This window comes from Palaemon carinicauda, chromosome 19 (assembly GCF_036898095.1).
Source record: "Palaemon carinicauda isolate YSFRI2023 chromosome 19, ASM3689809v2, whole genome shotgun sequence".
Taxonomy (NCBI): domain Eukaryota; kingdom Metazoa; phylum Arthropoda; class Malacostraca; order Decapoda; family Palaemonidae; genus Palaemon; species Palaemon carinicauda.
Genome location: NC_090743.1, coordinates 21,162,819 through 21,183,270, shown reverse-complemented (window position 1 = coordinate 21,183,270; position 20,452 = coordinate 21,162,819). Strand labels below are relative to the sequence as shown.

Below are 20,452 nucleotides of genomic sequence, written 5' to 3'. Positions count from 1 at the left end.
AACTGTGTTTATCAGATCAATCTGTATCTGTTGTAGTTTTACACATGCCCTTCTCCTTGTCCATTAGCATGACTTTTTGAGATGATCAGTTCTCTGCTACATTTTCCTTCTATTAATCAATGACATCCATCAAATCTCCTCTTGCTGGGCTCATTTATTTGTAAATATTATACTGTACTCATTACATTATTTCATTATTCCAAACAACAAACTCTTTAGTTTAGCCTACTGAGAATTAATAATTTTACTCAAGTGGTCTGGTTAAGTTACTTACAATTAATGACACTAATTGTTATTATAGTTGAATATGATTACTCTTTCTTTGGCATTTCCTTGTTATTTGGTCTTTTTTTTGCATATATTTTCATCTATATGTACCTAGTATACTGTGTTATAAATCATATGGCCACTGAAATACGTACCTGTATATTTTGCAGATGTATTTTTTTTTTTTATTTCCCTCCTACATTTCCACCTGAATTCTGATGGTCAGTAGGCTAGAATTACAAAGTAATTGGATTATGATACAAGTATAGATATTTATAGGTCACACATGAGCATCAGAGGTAATGGACAGGAAAACATCCTGGAGACTGACCATGTAATATCAGTCCCTACGACCTCCACCCAAATTGGGATGAAGGAGGGCCAGGTAATGACTGCTGTTGACTCATCAGTTAGACTTATAGGCTACCCTAAACCTCTATCCTTAGCTCACAAAGACAATGTGGTTGTAGGCACTACTGAAGCTATCAGGTTTGAGTAGGGCTGTTAACTCTTTACCCACATATTGGGAGTCGGTTACATTTCTAGTAGGCTACCAAGTGTATTCCTTTAATGAAGGGTGGAGTTTAGTTTGTGAATGGATAAGTATCTTATCATTCTTCATCATGGGCAAACCTTTATTGTTCAAGCCATAGAAGACTTTTCATATACACTTTGGCAAACAGCTGGAAACTCAGCAGATGATAGGAATCTAGGTAGGGGCAGATGAGAAATGTCATATCTTGGCTCTTCAGTTATACTGTTATTTAGTAAAGGCCAATATCATGAGAGTTATGTCACTATGGCAGACAGCTCCATAGCAGATTCTTATCTTAGAAAATATGGCGAAACAAGCGACAAACCTGTGTAATGTCTTCCGGTGGAGATATTATGTTCAAAGCAACCAACAACATTGAAGTCTTCCCAAGATTTGTGTCTGAGAGGTAGAACATTTATAATCATAGCCTTAGCAGAAGAATGAAATTCTGCCTCTTGAGTTGTTGGTCGCTAGAAGTCTTCAAGACTCTTTGCAGCCTGTGGGGCTCGTTCTATTGGAACTCCTTGAAACAAGCTGATCTACAAGCTTTCCATGTATTGATTGGTGCAGTTAAATTGACAATTGTGGAGGCCTAGAAACTATGCTTCATAGTTGAGACAATCTTTGTGCTAATGCCCTCTATCTATGACCTTTAGTGTCTACTATCTCTGTCCCCTAGTGCCTTTGAGAATGCTGTGGACACTTATTCATAACCTAGTCTGTCCCCAAGTGCCCAACTTCCAAGCTAAATTGAGGTTTGACCTCAATTTGATTGATGGGTTTCATGTAACAGAAATTGGGTGTTTATAACTAGGAGTATATTTTTCTACAATCCCCGTATTCTCTCCGAGTCCCGTTCAATAAGGTGAATGCAATAGTTATTAAATACTGACACTTGTAGCTATCTTGCTATTTTTGTCAAAGCTGTAAAATCATTAGTGTCTGAAGATACTTTAATGGTTTGATGGTTGCTTATAAATGGCAGAGGCAAGAGACAGTTACATTGCCATAGAGACTGACCATGTATACATATGATCAGCACCCAAGCCCCCTCTCCATCCAAGCTAGGACAAGAGAGGGCCAGGCAATGGTTCCAATAACTCAGTAGGTAGACCTATAGCTCCCCCAAAGCCCCATCCATAGCTCACAAGTATAGTAAGGCTGTAGACCCTACAAGAAACTATCAAAATGAAGCAGGGCTCAAACCCCCTTCCAGCAGATCACCAGGCAGGGAAATTTTTAATAGGCTACCACAACCCTAACCATATATGAATGGCTTTTATGTGATTGATGAGTTTTACAAAAATCATGTTATATTAGAAAACAAAATTCAAATAACATTACTGATATGCACTAATATCAAATAACAGTTTTAGAAACAAACGAAATATTTTACAAATCAAATATTTTCTGTTAATCTTAATAAGAAATTACAGTATTACTTACTAGGTAAGATACTAAATTTTTTTTTTAAATCAAACTCTTCTGCCCAGTCTTATGGAGAATTTCGACTTTTAATTTAGTAGTTTGATTTAGTCATTTATTAATACTACTGTTACGACTACTTAGCCTAACTTCTCTCTATATTAATCTATTCTAGTTGTCTGGGAAAACTGGCAGTTACTTTGTCTGGTATTAAGTGATAGCAAGTAACTGCTGCAAGTAGGCCCATTGTTTTATATTTAAGTACAACAATTATTTTTGTGAACCTCCCCTAATGTTCATATTGTTTCTTCTCCAAAAGCTCGGTTTATTGATGTTTTACCCCAAAAATTTATACAGTATAAAAATTTCCCATTTCCTTTGCTTTCAAAAGTTACATGCCTCTTGTAAACTAATGGATCAGTCTATGGTTAATGGTAAGTAACATGCTAACAGTTTCCTGCTCATTAGTTTTTCAGTCACAGAAGATTTATCAAAGACGTATCCCACTTCCAGATAGTGATAAGTCTTTATTGCATTTTAAGTTATTTTAGCCACTGGTTTTGTTAGCACTTCTGCACAAGGAAAGCACTGTTTTAAATAACCATTGTGAGGAGTAAGAAGTCTCACGGTTCCTCTCAGGGAGAGTACGTTTCAATTTAGTGTTGATGTAACTGGAGAGTATACACTTAGCAGTGGTAAAGCTTCTATGTCCAAAATAGAGCAGCTGCTGTTTGATTCTCATAATGCCCAAGAAGGGATAGTAATTTTTATTTTAAGGGGAGGTACAGTGATAGAATACTGTAGTTAATAAAGGTATGAAACACCAATACTCACCAACCAAGTTAGTGAAGCCATTAAAGATTTTAACTCGTTCCTTTGATATTATCAAAGGCGAGTCAAGACTCCCTCCTCCAAAAGACAATGTCAGCACGCTCCTATGCTGCAGCTCCACTCGTGTAGGGACCATTTCTAGTAAAGCGTAAAAGGGCACTGTAAGGGTGCCAAAGGCGCTAAGCAGATCAACAAGAAGTCTTTTATGCCAAAGCAGCACGGGGTAGATGTAGACAATCCCGCTAGGGGCGCCATTCCTCCTCCACATCCTTCAGTGGGAGGATACCTGCAGAGACAGTGGCAGCGTTGGTTGGGACCTGGAGCCAAACTTTGGATGGTCTTCTTGTTCTGAGCAGAATACCATGTTCTGTTCACACTCTCTCTCTCTCCTTTGACGTGTCACTCAGTGAAGTCACATTCCTATACGAAGGGATCTGTAAAGGAACAGGCCCTTCAGGCCTTAGTCCAGACCATGCTAGAGAAGGATGCTCTCTAAGAAGCCCTAGATGGGTCTCCAGGCTTCTGCAGTCGACTCTTTCGTGTTGGAAAGGCGTCTGGAGGCTGGAGACCAATTATCACCTTTCTCCCTGAACAAGTTTGTTCAACAATCTCAGTTCAGGAAGGAAACGGCGGACAAGGTTAGGCATGCTGTAATACCCAAGGACGTCATGATAACACTGGATTTAAAAGATGCATGCAGTACTTCCAAATCCATCCATCCATCAAGGAACTATCTAAGTTCAAAATGCTGTGCTTCGGGCCTGTCTACAGCATCCCAGGTGTTCAGAATGGTGGTCTCCATAGCGTCAACGTGGGCACACAAGAACGGTATTCATCTATTAAGATATCTAGACAACTAGCTGATTCTAGCAGACTTGGTAGCAACCCTTCTCCAACCACTGAGACAGGCTTCTTGCTTTTTGTCACGATCTGGGTATTGTGGTTAATCGCATGAAGTTCTTTCAACCATTCAAAAAAACTGGTATACCTTGGGATGCATATAGACACCCAACTAGGCAAAGTCTTTCCATTCAAAATCAAAATAGAGACTGAAGAGGGCAGTGCTCCCCTTCCTATTGCAAGACTCACTACCAGCCCACCAGTGGCTTCATCTGGTAGGCCACCTAATCTCTTTGGAGCGTCTGGTGACCAATGGCCATCTTTGCTTCCAGTCTCTCCTGTGGTAGCTGAAATCCAGTTGGGCTCAGCACAAGGACCCCCCAGAACCTTCGGGTTCAGGTGGGGCCCAAGCAAAAAAGAGACCTGAGGTGGTGGGTATCAGATACCGACCTCCGCAGGGTAGTAGGTCTTCTCTCTTCTACCCCGGAATTGATGCACTTCACAGATGCATCAAAAAAAGGGAGGGGGAGCTCACATGTTGCAGTACACGGCCTCTGGACTGTGGTTGCAGTCCGAGAAACATTGCCACATAAACCTCCTGGAAATGAGGGCAGCCTTTCTCGCCCTCCAGCAATTCCAACATCTCCTTTCAGGATGCTCTGGTGTTGATGAGCAACATCACAGTAGTGGCATATATAAACAAACAAGGAAGTACCTTTTCACAGCACCTTTGCCTTGTAGTTGTATAAATTCTCAGATGGACGGAAGACAACTCAGTAGGTCTATCAGCCCGTTTCATCCCGGGTAAGAGAAATGTTCTGGCGAACAGTCTAAGCAGAGCAATTCATACGGTTGGGTCTGAGTGCTCTTTGAATTGTCAGATAGCCAACAAAGTCCGGACTTTGTGGGGTTTGTCAACAGTAGACCTGTTTGCAACATCTCTCAAGATAAAACTTCCGACATACTGCTCTCCAGTACCAGATCACCAAGCTCTTTAGCATGATGCTTTTCAACACCAGTGAGACAACTTAGACATCTAAGCGTACCCCCCTTTTGCCTAGTAAGAAGACTGCTAAACAAGGTAAGGGAACTGGAAGACCCTCATAGCTCCGATGTGGCAGCAAGCAGAATGGTTTCCGGACCTTCTACATCTGCTCACATAGGTGCTGAAGGAGCTCCTTCTACTTCCTGATCTAGTCAGACAACCACACGTAATGATTTATCACAAAACCATAGTATCACTACGACTTCACGCCATTGTAAAAAGGAGGTCCAGGTACCTCTGGGGGATCATCCTCTACCATCTACTAGGCAAAGTGAACAATCTTTTGTGGTTGGTGTCAATGCCACTATCCCAGTGATAGTGGAGTTTTTGTTATACTTTCGGGAGGAAAAAACTCTGCTCAATTTCAGTGTTGAAAGGCTACTGCTCAACCTTGAGCCTCGCCTTTAGACTGAACAGAATTAATATTTCCTCTTCAAATTAATATTTCCTCTTCAATTGTCTTTATTTATACAGAGTTTCGAACTAACCTATCCTCGGCCGGAAGTTAGACCTCCGGCCTGGAACGTAGTTCATGTACTACGATCCCTTATGAACAGCTGTGTCATGTATCAGACCATGGTGTAACACTTAAGATGGTCCTCCTGCTATCTGGCCTTGGCTAAGAGTTAGCAAGATATTATTATTATTATTATTACTATTATTATTATTATCATTATTGCTTTCTAAGCTACAACTCTAGTTGGAGAAGCCGTATGCTATAAGCCCATGGGCTCCAACCGGGAAAATAGCCCAGTGAGGAAATTAAACAAGGTAAATTAAATATTTTAATTACAGTAACAACATTGAAATAAATATTTCCTAAATAAACTGTAAAAACTTTAACAAAACAAGAGGAAGAGAAATAAAATAGAATAGTGTGCCTGAGTGTACCCTCAAGCAAGAGAACTCTAACCCAAGACAGTGGAAGACCATGGTACAGAGGCTATGGCACTACCAAAGACTAGAGAACAATGGTTTGATTTTGGAGTGTCCTCCTAGAAGAGCTGCCTACCATAGCTAAAGAGTCTCTTCTACCCTTACCAAGAGGATCCTAGATTCCCTTCCAGATTAAGAGTCTTTGTTCTGTAATGTATGGCCCAAAGCAGTTGTTACTCAGCCCTGTAAGGATGCCGAGGTGTTACCTCAAACGAACTACAAGAGCTTGCCCCCATGTAAACAGAATGTTTGTTAGCACGGGCAGGGTAAAAAGAAGAGTCACAAGGAATACGATCTCTTCATGGATTCGCAAGGTAATAGATTGCCCCTTGAATCCTGGCTCCTCCCCTCAAGGGCGTAAACCTTGATCTCATGGTGTTAAGGTCAAGAGCACATTCCTGGCATTTAGAAATAATTACTCTGTGGCACAGGTACCTAAAGTAGGTGTGTGGAAGTGTCAGACAACCTTCACTGCCTACTACCTGCAGGACGTAACCCACAAGATCCTGGATACCTTCTCCATTGGTCTTGAGGTGGCTGCACAACATGTAATCTAAACTCCTAAAGCTCCCTAATGGGACAAGCAGCAGTCGGTTGAGGGCAGACATTACCCAGGATTAGTCTGGGATGAATGACAGAGTGTCTGGCTTCTTCTTCCTTCATTTTCTCCTCTCTTGGGGTACAGCACCTTTTGTATGCTGCAAGTTGGCCTCCCCTGTCTGCAGGTATGAACTATTTCCCATGTGTAACCCAATATATTATTATATATTTGTTATGTCCCCATCCTCCCAGCGAGGTGGGAGTCGGGCAATGTCTAAATGTTAAGTCGGGAGATTTCCAACTCCAATAATTCTTACCTGGACAAGTCACATTGATTAGTTACTACACAATCACACCGATTGCCGAGGCCGTTAACTCTTACATATGCATGAGAATTTAGCGAGGTGTCAGGGTGTTCCTCTATTAAGCTCATGTAAAGCACGGAGTCAAACTCCGGGTCAAAAGCCACCCAGTTGGGTAGGACTTTTACCCACTTTAGGGTGAGTCTTTCTCTATAAAGAGCAAAAGGGTTTTTACAGAGTGGCGGAACAAATAAGTTTGGAAGTACTGTATTTGTAATTTTCCTAACGATAAAAACCTTGAGCTCTTTATACAGATCTGCCCTACCGTCACCTATCCCCCTGCAAGTCCTACCTTCAATCAAAACTGATGGCATAGTACAGGTGTGTGTGTGGGCGTGGTTGCCGGTACTACCCCCTCTGCTAACTAGCGGTGGGTGGTTATACAGGTATCTCGCTAAAAGTCTTTTGGCTAGTTTCCAGTTTTGTGGAAAGTACAGTATATTCCCTATAAAGAGCTCAAGGTTTGTCTTGTTAAAAAAGATATAAATTACTTCCAAATTTGTTACCTTGAGCCTATCATTATGATCAGTAGATGAATACCTTTAAATACATGGTTTACAAGCTAATTTACTCGTGGTTGTTTGTGGTTACAGTACAGTCAACCCTCCTTATTCACGGTGGTTAGGTAACTGAGACAGGCACGAAAAGCAAGAATCCATGAATACTTGCTGCCCTAGGGTGGATTAATTCCTAACCTATCAACTCGCTGCCCTTTATCTATGACCAGTCAAGTAACCCACTGTACTGCCTAATATTATTATACTTGGTTTCTATTATAGTATAAGTATCGCATTAATTAATGAACATTTAGTAAGTGTACTGTACATGTACACGTGTACTACATACACGGTAAGACTACAGTACACATGACGGTCATCGCCACACTTATACGTACACCAATGCCCCGTTATACAAATGGGTCCCATTCCTGAAGAAATGTTCATTAAGCAAAAATTTGTTCATCAGAGCGCATTTCCCCCTTTGACTTCCATTATAAACATTGAGATACGTTTCTACAAGTTCACTTCTTTCCCAGTGCAAGACTTAATGTACACTAATGAAATAGAATACCTGGACAAATTTGTTTTATCAACATTAGGTAAGGTAATAATAACCAGACTACAATGGTTTAGAAAGTATATTTTATTTCTATGAGTAGCAAAAGTGAAAAATTAAAATGCCACAGCTATATTTTCAATACAGCAATGTCCTCTTGGAAATTAAAGAAACCAATACTGTAGTACAGCATAAAGAAAGTGTGGTTAGTCGTAGTCGAAAAGCACAAGCAAAAGAACCATGATCCACCAATTATAATTCTCAAAAGAAAAACATATTTCCTTCTATAAAAATTCTAGAATTAATAACAATTGTTCAGTTAGAAGTTAATGATGAAAATTACTCGTAACTTCACGCAACAAAATAATTACAATACAGACACAAGAGAATGAATGTAAAAAAGAAAGAAAGAAAAAAGAAGCAAGCACGGTCATTTGGAGTGTGAAACCGCTAGCAAGTAAAAAATTAAACTTTGATATGCCATTAAATTTGACAGTAAATAAAATATGAGAAAAGTATTTGAAATAAAAATATTTACCATACTGTAGTATGTTAAAATAATATTTCAAGCATCAGTTGTTTCTTTTGGGAAATTAAAAACATCCTTCGGAGGCTTCCTTAATCAACTGATCGGGAAAGCATAGACTTCGGAAGTGTCCATCAACTTATAAAGAGAAATAATGAAAAAAATTGATTATTCTCCGTTTTTATTTCTTAATACAAGACTAATACTGTGTGTGAATATTACATGCATTATTATTGAATACAATTAAGTGAAACATCAGTTTTATCAAGTGTTTTTTTATTACAAATACAGCTGTTTGCTCATTTAAGATTGCCACACTGTATGTGGAATACTCTTAAAGGAATGACTTCTATACCTGCAGATAACGAGAGCTGACTGTAATAATAAAGGGAATTTTCTTGAAATACTTTCCTTTGCAATTAATTCTATTGTTTTAGAAGGCTTTCTTTAAGCAGAAAAAGTTTGGCTTATTTATAGAGAGAGTGATGATGGTATCGTACTGCCACTCCAAGCTTTGTCTTTACTACAGCATAACTAGTTTAGTTTTTGTTACAATGGGAATTTATCACTGCTAGTACTTCCTTTTGAAGTAGCTCAGAAATTCACTTAGTTCTCAATTCAGAGTAATATTTCTGGGCTAACCTAACTGGTTTCAAGCCAAAACCTAAATCCTCAAGTGGTAACTAGTGGTTCTAACACACCATTCAGTAATATATTGTATACTTATGTTCTTCTGCAGCGTAACTATCACACTCGCGCATTGCTAGCCGCTCTTCCAGATTCCTAGATTTCGAGAGGCTGAAGACCTAGATGTTAGCCTGGATCCTTATATCTCTTCTCTCGTTGAATTAAGTGCCTCTAACCCTCTGCTTATTCCTTATGTGCCGAAATGTTAGTCTAGATACTTTATGTAAGCACTCTTTAGCTTGATTTGGCAAGCATCTGGGACTCTTAATTTTTGTGGTTGACCTGACAATTCGTATAATCACCTCTGACTAATGGTACCATTTTTGTATAAAGATTCACAAAATTGGTTGGATGGTATTTTGTTAGAATGGCTCTGTTGGCTATTCTCTTACAAGTTCGTATACTTGTGCATTTCATCATTTTCTCCTATAGGGTAAATGTATGATTTAATACAGTACCTCACTTTCTTGAACAAGCCTCTCTATCTCATACACTCATGTTCCTTTTTATGTAGTAGATACTGTATTCCTTTAAAAAAGTATAGTAAAACATTGTAAAAAGTTGATTTTTAAATTAGTCTTTCAGGTAACTATGTAATAAAGCCCAATAAACTATTATGCATTTAGCTGTTCAATACATAAGTGAAAGTCTCTGAAATATTAAAAATTCAACCTTCTAAATATGTAAAACCATATTCCAATCCTTACAAGTAGACATGATTACTAAAGGCATTTTAATACTGACAGGCTTAAATATATGTTATAATACCTGAAAAGGTGATGTCAAATCCTAGGTGCTTGAGTACCAAATTAAGCATTGATCTATACCCTGTAAAGGCTAATACTGTATTAGGAATTGTTTTTTTAAAAGGACACCATAAAATCTTTTAAAAATCTAAACCTAGTTAGTTTTAGTGATACACACTTAACAATAAACTAACTATTGTCTTTGATACAAAATAATGGTAGACTGTCTTTTAGACCAATAAAGGATAATGTAGATGGTTGCAAACCTGGGTTCAAGAATGTTATCAAAAGTCCTCAGGTGATTAAATGCAAAATGGAATTGTCTGGATGATCCACTTTTGAAATGGGTCCTCTGAGAAAATTGATTAGTGCGACACTCTGCAGTCCTCTTGAATATGTTGTTATAAAGACAGGTTGGTTCCTGTGTTCTTTGGGTTTATCAACTTAATTGGGTTTTCCAAGAACCTTGTTTCCTGACAGGACAGTTTCATGACCTCTAGTGGATCCATCAGACCCTGTCAAGCAATCTCTGTAGTTCAGTTATTTTGCATCTCGGATAGATAGTAGTTATTATTGTTATTATTATTATTATTATTATTATTATTATTATTATTATTATTATTACTTGCTAAGCTACAACCCTAGTTGGAAAAGCAGGATGCTATATGCCCAAGGGCTCCAGCAGAGAAAAATAGCCCAGTGAGGAAATGAAACAGGGAAAAATAAAATATTTTAAGAACAGCAACGACACTTGAACAAATATTTCCTATATAAACTCAAAAAACTTTAACAAAACAAGAGGAAGAGAAATCTGATAGAATAGTGTGCCCGAATGTATCCTCATGCAAGAGAACTCTAACCCAGGATAGTGGAAGACCATGGTACAGAGGTTATGGCACTACCCAAGACTAGAGAACAATGGTTTGACTTTGGAGTGTCCTTCTCTTAGAAGAGCTGCTTATCATAGCTAAAGTGTCTTTGATAGTCTCAGTGTTGTCAGGTGTATGAGGACAGAGGAGAATATGTGAAGAATAGTCCAGACTAGTTGGTGTGTGTGTAAGCAAAGGGAAAATGAACCATAACCAGAGAAGGATCCAATGTAGTACTGTCTGACCAGTCAAAGGACCCAAGAATTCTCTAGCATTAGTATCTCAACGGGTGGTAGGTGCCCTGGCCAACCTGCCACCATTAAATTCAGGCATTTATACAATTGATGGGCTTGTTACTAACAAACAAGTTTTGATAACTTCAATATATTTTTAATACTAACCAACCAGTCATATAGAGATTACCCCATTCACAATTTTACCAATTTTGCATTTTCATGCTCACTTGACACAAAATTAGAAATGGTTGGTGTATGGAAAACTGAGTATCAGGTGACAGTTGTGTTGAGAGGGCTATTCCTCATTTGTGATCAATAAACTGTTTGGGACTATCACAGATTCTATTGGCATTTATATGATTGATAGGGTAGTATGAAAAATTAGTTGTTCCGTAACCGAAATACAAACCACGCTATTTACAAAGGGTTATTACTTTTAGCGTAGCTGAAATGGCGAGCCATTAGAATTTAACGAGGGTGTATTACCCCCGCGCTAGTTAGCGGGGGGGGTAGGGGAGTGGTAGCTAGCTACCCCTCCTCCCCCTCACACACAGGTGAATACTCACTTTCACTTTTGGCTCGGACTGTGACAGACGTCTCTGTCTTGGTCCTCGCTTGGCAGCCATTGTCTGTTTTGTCTTTACTTAATCGCTTACTTTTCTTTACTCAATATATATGTAAACATGTTTTCATGTTTGTATATATATTTGAGTATAGAAATAAGTAAGTTTCCTTTTCAGATGTGTGTGTGTAGTGTACGATATCTACGTGGAGGCCTCGGCAGTTAGGCCACCACGGCCTAATTTTATGGGTTGCGATCGAGTTTGACTTCGGTCTTTCTCTCTCTCTCTCTCTTGAGGTCGTTCACCCTTTTACTATGTTTTACTACGCCCTTGTAGCTTCCTTCTCGTGTGGGGGGGTTGCTACGCCGTACATTTTGTCTCAATTAGTTTATGAATCTAATTGTAGTTGTTAATTTTTCAGCTTGTAGAACGATTCCTTTCGGGGTTTTCGTTTTTTTCTTTAGTGTTCATTCATTTTTAAATTACATAATTACATAGTTACATAATTATAATTGTTATAATTCTGTTTTGGTTACAGCTCTCCTTCCGGGAGTGTAAGTGGTTGTGAGGGCACGTGCCTGTTGTGTAATTCTTGTTCCTTTTCCTCGGGATTCCTCTTCGGAGCCTTCCCGGGGGAATGAATGTGTACTAATATTATTTGTTTTATTTTTTTTTACAGTTACCGATCTAGTTCGTTTCTGGAATATAGCAACGGTGTGAGCTGTCTGGTTGAGTCCTGGGGATTCGGCTGTTGCTGCCTCCCCCCTTGTATTGTCGTCAGGGGCGTGTCTCCTTCTACTGGTAGTACTCCCGTGTCGACGGACAGCTCTCCAGTTCATTTTAGAACAGTCAGGAGGCTTGCCTCCTTGGGCGGATAACTTTCCTCCCGAGGGAAGTTTTTTTTCCTGTCCAGGCTTGAGCTTTTCCCCTTTTTGGGGGTTCTTCTCTTGCCTTTTTTTCGTGCGACTATGCTCTTGGTGCTGAGCGGTCGCACCTGCAGTTTCGCTCAAGGGGCTGGGCAACTGCAGGAGCTCCTCTTCGGAGGATTGCTCCTTTTAGGTCACTGGCTGACCAGTCTCTTCCACGAAGTGTTTCTCTTTCGTTCGCGAGAGAGTACACTCATAGAGACTCCTCTTCGGAGGTTTCTTCTGTTGCTGTTGCTGTTGGCCTCCCTCGCCGTAAGGCCCTCCGTCCGCCTCGTCGTAAGGGCCTCTCATCTCCCTATAAGGGTGCTTGAGGCGCCTTTTTGAATCTCCGTTTGCAGCCTACAACTTCTTTCTCGATCTTCCGTCTTGGTGCAGATGGACAGCAGTCTAATCTCGTCTTCCGACGGACAACGGTCTTCCCGACGGACAGCGGTCTTCCGACGGACATCAGTCTCCCGGCGGACAACGATCCCTTCGGGGCAAAGGGTTGCCCCCACGGGGGTTCTTCCCTTGCGTGTCAGGGTTTCCCTGCGCGCCCTTCTGCTCATCAGCGCTCTCCTGTTCGTCAGCGCTTTCAAGATGATCTTCCCTGCGGTTCCTGTTACGCGCCCTGTGCGCCCACGTTCGCCCTCGCGATCTAGAACTTCGGTTCAGGTCGGGGTCAAGGACTCTTCTTCTTTGCGCAGGCTTCCACGCGTAGCCTTCTGCTCGTCAGCGATCATCAGCTCGTCAGCGATCATCAGCTCGCCAGCGATCGTCAGCTCGTCAGCGATCATCAGCTCGCCAGCGATCATCAGCTCGCCAGCGATCTCCGGATCGCCCACGTGTGTTACAGCTGGCACTCCAACGTTCTCCAACACTTCTGAAGGAACATGGTTCGCCAGCTACTAGCTCACCTGCGGATGCTGATCGCCATCGCGCGACCCTCAACTGCGGATGCTGATCGCCATCGCGCGACCCTCAACTGCGGATGCTGATCGCCTTCGCGCGACCCTCAACTGCGGATGCTGATCGCCTTCGCGCGACCCTCAACTGCGGATGCTGATCGCCATCGCGCGACCCTCAACTGCGGATGCTGATCGCCATCGCGCGACCCTCAACTGCGGATGCTGATCGCCATCGCGCGACCCTCAACTGCGGATGCTGATCGCCATCGCGCGACCCTCAACTGCGGATGCTGATCGCCATCGCGCGACCCTCAACTGCGGATGCTGATCGCCATCGCGCGACCCTCAACTGCGGATGCTGATCGCCATCGCGCGACCCTCAACTGCGGATGCTGATCGCCATCTCAACCCTGAACGATCGCCCTCATGCGGATGCTGATCACCATCGCACCCTTTCACGCGATCATTCATCTGCGTATGCTGCTCGCCATCGCACAACCCTGAACGATTGCCCGCTTACGCATGCTGCTCCTCATCGCACCACCCCGAACGATCGCCCTCCTGCAGATGCTGATCACCATCGCACCCTTTCACGCGATCATTCACCTGCGCATGCTGCTCGCCATCGCACAACCCTGCACGATTGCCCGCTTACGCATGCTGCTCCTCATCGCACAACCCTGAACGATCGCCCTCCTGCGGATGCTGATCACCATCGCACCCTTTCACGCGATCATTCACCTGCGCATGCTGCTCGCCATCGCACAACCCTGCACGATTGCCAGCTTACGCATGCTGCTCCTCATCGCACAACCCTGAACGATCGCCCTCCTGCGGATGCTGATCACCATCGCACCCTTTCACGCGATCATTCACCTGCGCATGCTGCTCGCCATCGCACAACCCTGCACGATCGCTCGCCTGCGCGCCCGCGCGATCGCTCGCCTGCGCGCCCGCGCGATCGCTCGCCTGCGCGCCCGCGCGATCGCTCGCCTGCGCGCCCACGCGATCGCTCGCCTGCGCGCCCGTGCGATTGCGCGCCCGCGCGATCGCTCGCCTGCGCGCCCGCGCGACTGCTCGCCTGCGCGCCCGCGCGACCATTCGCCTTTGCGCGACCGTTCGCCCTCGCGCGACCATAGTTCGCGGCGAATTCCACAGCCGGTGGTAGCAGCAGGGACGCGTGCTCCTAGGCGGCACTCGGGATCACCTCCATCCAAGCACAGGTTGGTAGTGCAGGACGAAGACAGGTCAGTACAGCATTCTTCCCCACCTTCTTTTCAGGCAGGAACCGTCGTGTCCACTCCAAAGGATCGCCCGATCCCTTTCACCTTAGCGAGGATTTCGGACTCTGTGTCCTTGGAGCAGCAGACATGGTTTGATCCGCTGGCACGGGCGTTAATGAGGGTTATGAAACCAGCACTCGCCGGCCAGGGTAACAAACCAGCGGCTGTCTCTCCTACGCTGAAGAGAAAGAGAGGAGTGGACTTCGTGGTGACTTCCCCCAGGGCGAAGTTGGTTCCCAAGAGGTCGGTCTCGAGGGTCCCCTCTCCTGCACGAGTACTCTCTCCTTCTCCCGCCCTGGAAGGATTTTTGGCGGGGGGGCTTTCCGTTCAAGATTTCTCCATCGGACAAGGGGTGACTGCTTACCTCTTCCTCTGGGAGCTTACCAGGTTCTTTCCCTCCTCGGTTACGGCCCGAGGTTTGGTTCAAGGAAGCTACAGGAAGATCAAGGGTACTTTCCTCCTCTCGAGCTCAGGCACCTTGGCCTTTCGTCGTTAAGTATCTACTTGCGGACAAGCTCGATGTTGTACCATCTGGACGCGCTGACTGAAGGCTTCCTTCGGGTGTCTCATCTGTGGAGGTCAACGACCTCAGACACCCTTCCATCCTTGAGAAGAGTTTTGTCTTTGCCCAAGGACAGAGACTTAGACATCTGCTGTGCGGAGTAATTCGACTTCCGGTTTCACTCCTCCAAGGCGCTTTCTTCCAGACTCTGCAGGGCTCCAGCTCCCTTTTCTTTCAACCACGTCGGCCTAAGTTATCGGCTACGACAACTGGGACAAGGTGTCCAATTGCAGTTTCCTCCTGTCAGGAACAGATGGCACGGGAGACTCCCCCGGGGGGGCATAGTCCTAAAAGGAGATCACGAACTCTAGGATTGCAGGTTTTTTCGCTGGGAGGATGCTTAAGGTTACTCATCCGAATGACAGCTTCCCGATGCCCATTCCCGCACAATCTCTGTGAGTAGCCAAGGATATCGCGCCTGCCGTCTCTGTCAGCGAATTCAGTGTCTCTGAACCTCTATGCCATAGCATCAGCAGAGTTGCCCGGTTGGGCAGAATGATCCATACCTTAGGCGAAGGTCTTCCTTAGGATCATCGACGGCTTCACCCCCGGCCCCCTCAGTCGATCCTTTCTTGTAAGGAAGGATCTGAGAGGGGATGTCCATAGTCGACCTCTCAGCCCTGATCAAGTTTGTCGAACAAACTTCGGCCAGCGTAGACCAGCAGAATCGATCAGACTGGTAACGAGGCGACAGGACTCCTTTAACCCTGGATCGGAAGGACGGGTACTTTCAGTTTCCATTCCATCCATCTTCCAGGGTGCTCGTCGAATTCAGCCTAAACTGCAAGTATTCCTGCTTATGATGCAGTGTGGCTATCCCGCCGTGGCATAGCAGGTTTGTTTCCCCAGAGAACTCTCCCTGCCTTCCTCTTGGCCGCTCAGGTGCAGACTTCCGCCTCCTCTGCTGTTTGGAGGGCTGGTCAACTCCGGTAGGCTCGGGTTTCGACCTTCTTCAGCGCCGGGAAAAGCTTCCGAATGCTGACCATGAGTGTGGGCTCATGGTATTTTGCTTGGAGCCTTCTTTTCCTCTGCCTCAACATCTGGAGTATCTGGCCATGATATTGAGTCAACCGCCTTACCACGTTGGAAACCCCACTTCTCGTCCGTCCAGCGAGGTTAAGCAACGTCGGTACTTGGATGGGTGACCACCTGGGGACGCCAGATTCTGTTACCACATCCTCCGAGCCTTCCTTTCGGTTGACTGTGGCAAGACTGAGGAAAGTCGCAGTACCTGTTCTCAGTCAAGCAGAGTTTTCTGCCCTACCTTGGAACGTTTCCTAGTTCTTCTTTCCTCATTGACCCGTTTATAGTCCGAACGGTCGCCTCAGGATAAGTTCCATGTGGGGCGATCCAAGTTCCGGTGGCTTCAGGCAATGTTTAACCGGACTCCCTGGCCCTATGGGACCAGCGGAACTATTAAACCTGCAATGGGTGTTGACCTATGGAGCCTCTTGATGGTAGTGGATATTCTCGTCCTTTCCCCACATTCTTGATGCGGTTCTCGGACTCGTCAAAGGAAAGGGGGGGGGGCATGTTCCGGTCCAGGCCTATGGTCAAGACCTGAAGGATACCTCTCCATCATTCAGGCAGGCTTAAGGGCCTTAGTCTGGCCCCTCTTCAGATCCTACCGCTCCTGCCAAGTCGCCCCGTTGCGTGTCGACTTCATGCTAACCAGCAGGGGACGCATTTTCACACCTTCACATCTTGCAGTAGAGATACCGGGATGATTGAGATTCTCTCAATTCCACCATCGGCTCTCTCATTCCAGGCAGGGGAATGTTTCTCTCAGACTATACGAGCAGAGCCTCATAGAGAGAATGTACCTAGGGGTCTTTGACCTTGGGTAACCAGCAAGTGCTGGTCTGGGGGACCTGATCGCGACAGCTTGGAACCTCAAGCTTCCGCTAGTTTTCCCCCCAGTCTCAGACCCCGAGACTCTGGCAAGATGCATTCCGGTGATGGTGGGACAACTTCGACGCCTGCGTCTTCCCTCCTTTTTGTCTGCGGACAATGGGTCTCAACAAAACCAGGTTGTCTGTCAACCTTTCAATGGGAGAGCTCCACTGGGACTATGCGCAGAACGGTTTCTGGACCCTCTGCTTCCCCTGATGGAACTCCCGGGAGAGCTTCTCCCACGGCGCAGACTACTCAAGCAACCACACTGCGACATCTCTCCCGAACCGGGGCGTCGCTTCGGCTTCATGCCTGGAGACACTACGCTTCCTCCTCTAGAAGAGACAACCCGCTACAGTCGCGGTACGGAGGTCGCGTCATCTGCGATAGTCATCCACAGGGGTCTCCCAGGCAAAGTGAAGAGTCTAAGGTGGTTGGTGCCGTGGGAGATATACCTCTTCCCGTGAGGCCTCTTCTCCAGCAATAACGGTCTTATTGCCTTTCGGCGGGAGGAAACTCCTTTCCGCTCTTGGCAATGAAGCCTGTCGCTCAGCCTTTCCCTGACCTTCAGGCTTAAAGGAATAACTTTTTCCTGCCCGCTGGATCTATCCTCGCTCATGCGAAGCTACGATCGTCCCTGCCCTAGTCGGAGGAAGACCTCCAACTTGGAGCATGGCTCGGACTTTTAGTCCTTTAAGAGATCTTCTCAAGACCCTTTTACGACAGGCCTCGGATTGTATTCCGCCTTGGGTCTTCTGCTCACTCTGGCCACGGCCAGTGTAAGCAATCTTCTTGGTCTCTTACTACTCCCCCCTTTCTAAGGAAGAGGGGAAGGCAACATTCAGGCTCGCTCCTGAGTTGTTGGCTAGACTCAGAATCTGAGGGTCCCGACCCTTCGGTCCGATTCATTCAAGATTTCGAGTCTCCATTCTGTGTCTGATGTCCCAAGACCTTCTCTTTCTTGCCAGTACAGGAATCGAGAGGTTAGCGCTGGGAACAGCTGCAGTTTGGCCTCAGTTGCAGCCGATTTGGGAACACAAGGAGGACATGGGGGGAGAGTCACCAGTATACCTCTTCAGCCCGGACTCAAGGACATTCATCTCGACCTGTCTTCAGACCCTCCCCCGTCACGTCGCCCTACAGCACGATGTTGGATACATCGCAACGTCCCTCGCCTTCGAGTAATACTACTCTGTGACGCAGGTGCTACAAGCTGGAGTCTGGAAGCGTCTGATGACCTTCGCAGCCCGCTTCCTGCAGGGCGTGACCCACAGGAGTCTCGATACGTTTTCTATCGCTCTGTGGTGGCTACACAACAGCTGGTCTAACCTCAGGCTCCTTTTTGGACAGGTAGCAGAAGGTTGAGGGCATTGTTATCAGGTTTTAGTCTGCATGAACGAAAGAAGTATGTCTGGCCCTTACTTCTTTCTTCATCATCCCCTCTACGGGGAAGCAGCATCCTGGTCTCTGCATAGCTGACCTCGAACCTCTGCAGGTAAACCATGCTTCCTTGTGTTCCGAGTATTGAGTCAATACTGTCGCGTCCCCCATACCCTGACGAGGTGGTATTGGGAACGTCCTAACCCAGAGTTCCTTCTGGAACTCCAGGTCAACTGCCTAAGACGGGTCACACTTCTTCCTTCACACACAAGCTTACGTAGGCCACATGGTTCCTTGCAGAGCAAGGAACTTGTGAGGTGCAGGGACTCCTTTTCTCGAGTGCGACTCACTCGGATTCTGAGTCCCCGGGTAAAGCCAAAGCCAGTATGGCTGGGGACTTTCCACCCTTCCTAAGGGATAAGTCACCCTTTGTAAATAGCGTGGTTTGTATTTCGGTTACGGAACAAATGACAAATTCGAAGATAATTTGTATTTTTCCTAACCATACAAACCTTAGCTATTTACACATATTTGCCCGCCAGCCCTGTCCCCCAAGACAAGTCCTACCTCTAAGTGAAAGTGAGTATTCACCTGTGTGTGAGGGGGAGGAGGGGTAGCTAGCTACCACTCCCCTACCCCCCCGCTAACTAGCGCGGGGGTAATACACCCTCGTTAAATTCTAATGGCTCGCCATTTCAGCTACGCTAAAAGTAATAACCCTTTGTAAATAGCTAAGGTTTGTATGGTTAGGAAAAATACAAATTATCTTCGAATTTGTCATTTTTAGGTAAAATCAAGTTATCAGTCTTTGTGTTTGATGCAATTTAGTCTAATGTTAAATGCAGTATCAAAACATTTGGTTTTATTTATATGTTGTTATCATATCTTAAGTATACAATTAGCCTTTTATATCCTAGACTAATTGGGGAAATCACTTTGTATTGGAATTGTAAAAGTCTAAATAAATGAATTAACCCTTAGACTTTTACCCTACTTTGTCAGGCAACTCACTATACGATAATGAAGTTATTCCAGAAATACAGCATGATCTTTATAAAAGAATTAAAGCAATGATGAAAAAAATATGTAATGTTTGTTTGAAAGAATTTAAATTGAATACATGAAATAAAAGTTATGCTGTATATACAGTACACCTTATTAATGTTTAAATAGAGTTGTGTTTGAATATAATTTTCTTTCGGCATCTGACCGCTAGTGTTAGCAAACATTTCCTATATGTAAAATGAATTGTTTTTTTGTTAATTGTGCTGCATTATATTTTTATTCAGTAATGTACTGTATTTATTATTTCTCATTAATTTTGAGTGCATTTAAACAGCTAACAAATACCAAGAGTTTTTATTTCTATTGTTTATTTTTGCCTATTTATTATTTCATACAAAAGAAAAAATATAAAGTACTTTTGATAATATCTTTTCCTAACTTACTTAAAACAATTAATAACAAATATTGCATGTTTGCTCATATGTTACAGCCTACCAGTCTCTCTCTCTCTCTCTCTCTCTCTCTCTCTCTCTCTCTCTCTCTCTCTCTCTCTATATGTGTGTGTGTATATGTATATATATATATATATATATATATATATATATATATATATATATATATATATATATATATATATATATATATATATATATATATATATATATATATATATATATATATATATATATATATATATATATATATATATATATATATATGTGTGTGTGTGTGTGTGTGTATGTATGTATGTATGTGTGTATGTATATATAAATATACATACATAAATATATATATATATATATATATATATATATATATATATATATATATATATATATATATATATATATATATATATATATATATATATATATATATATATATATATATATATATATATATATATATATATATATATATAGGTATATATATATTTGTAAAGGTAACAACAACATATTTCTATAAGATATACTTCATGTACAGTATTGTATATAGGAGTTAGGGATGTGAATTTCTGAGATCATGTAGTTTTGCCTGGAATAGCAAAACTA

At 43.5% G+C, this 20,452-nt stretch overlaps 1 protein-coding gene across 1 annotated transcript in view; it reads left to right on the top strand.

The window, feature by feature from the left end:
• The window catches only part of LOC137658513 (transmembrane protein 179), a 60,820-nt gene that overhangs the window by 33,175 nt on the left and 7,193 nt on the right, over positions 1-20,452 (top strand). The window lies entirely within an intron of this gene.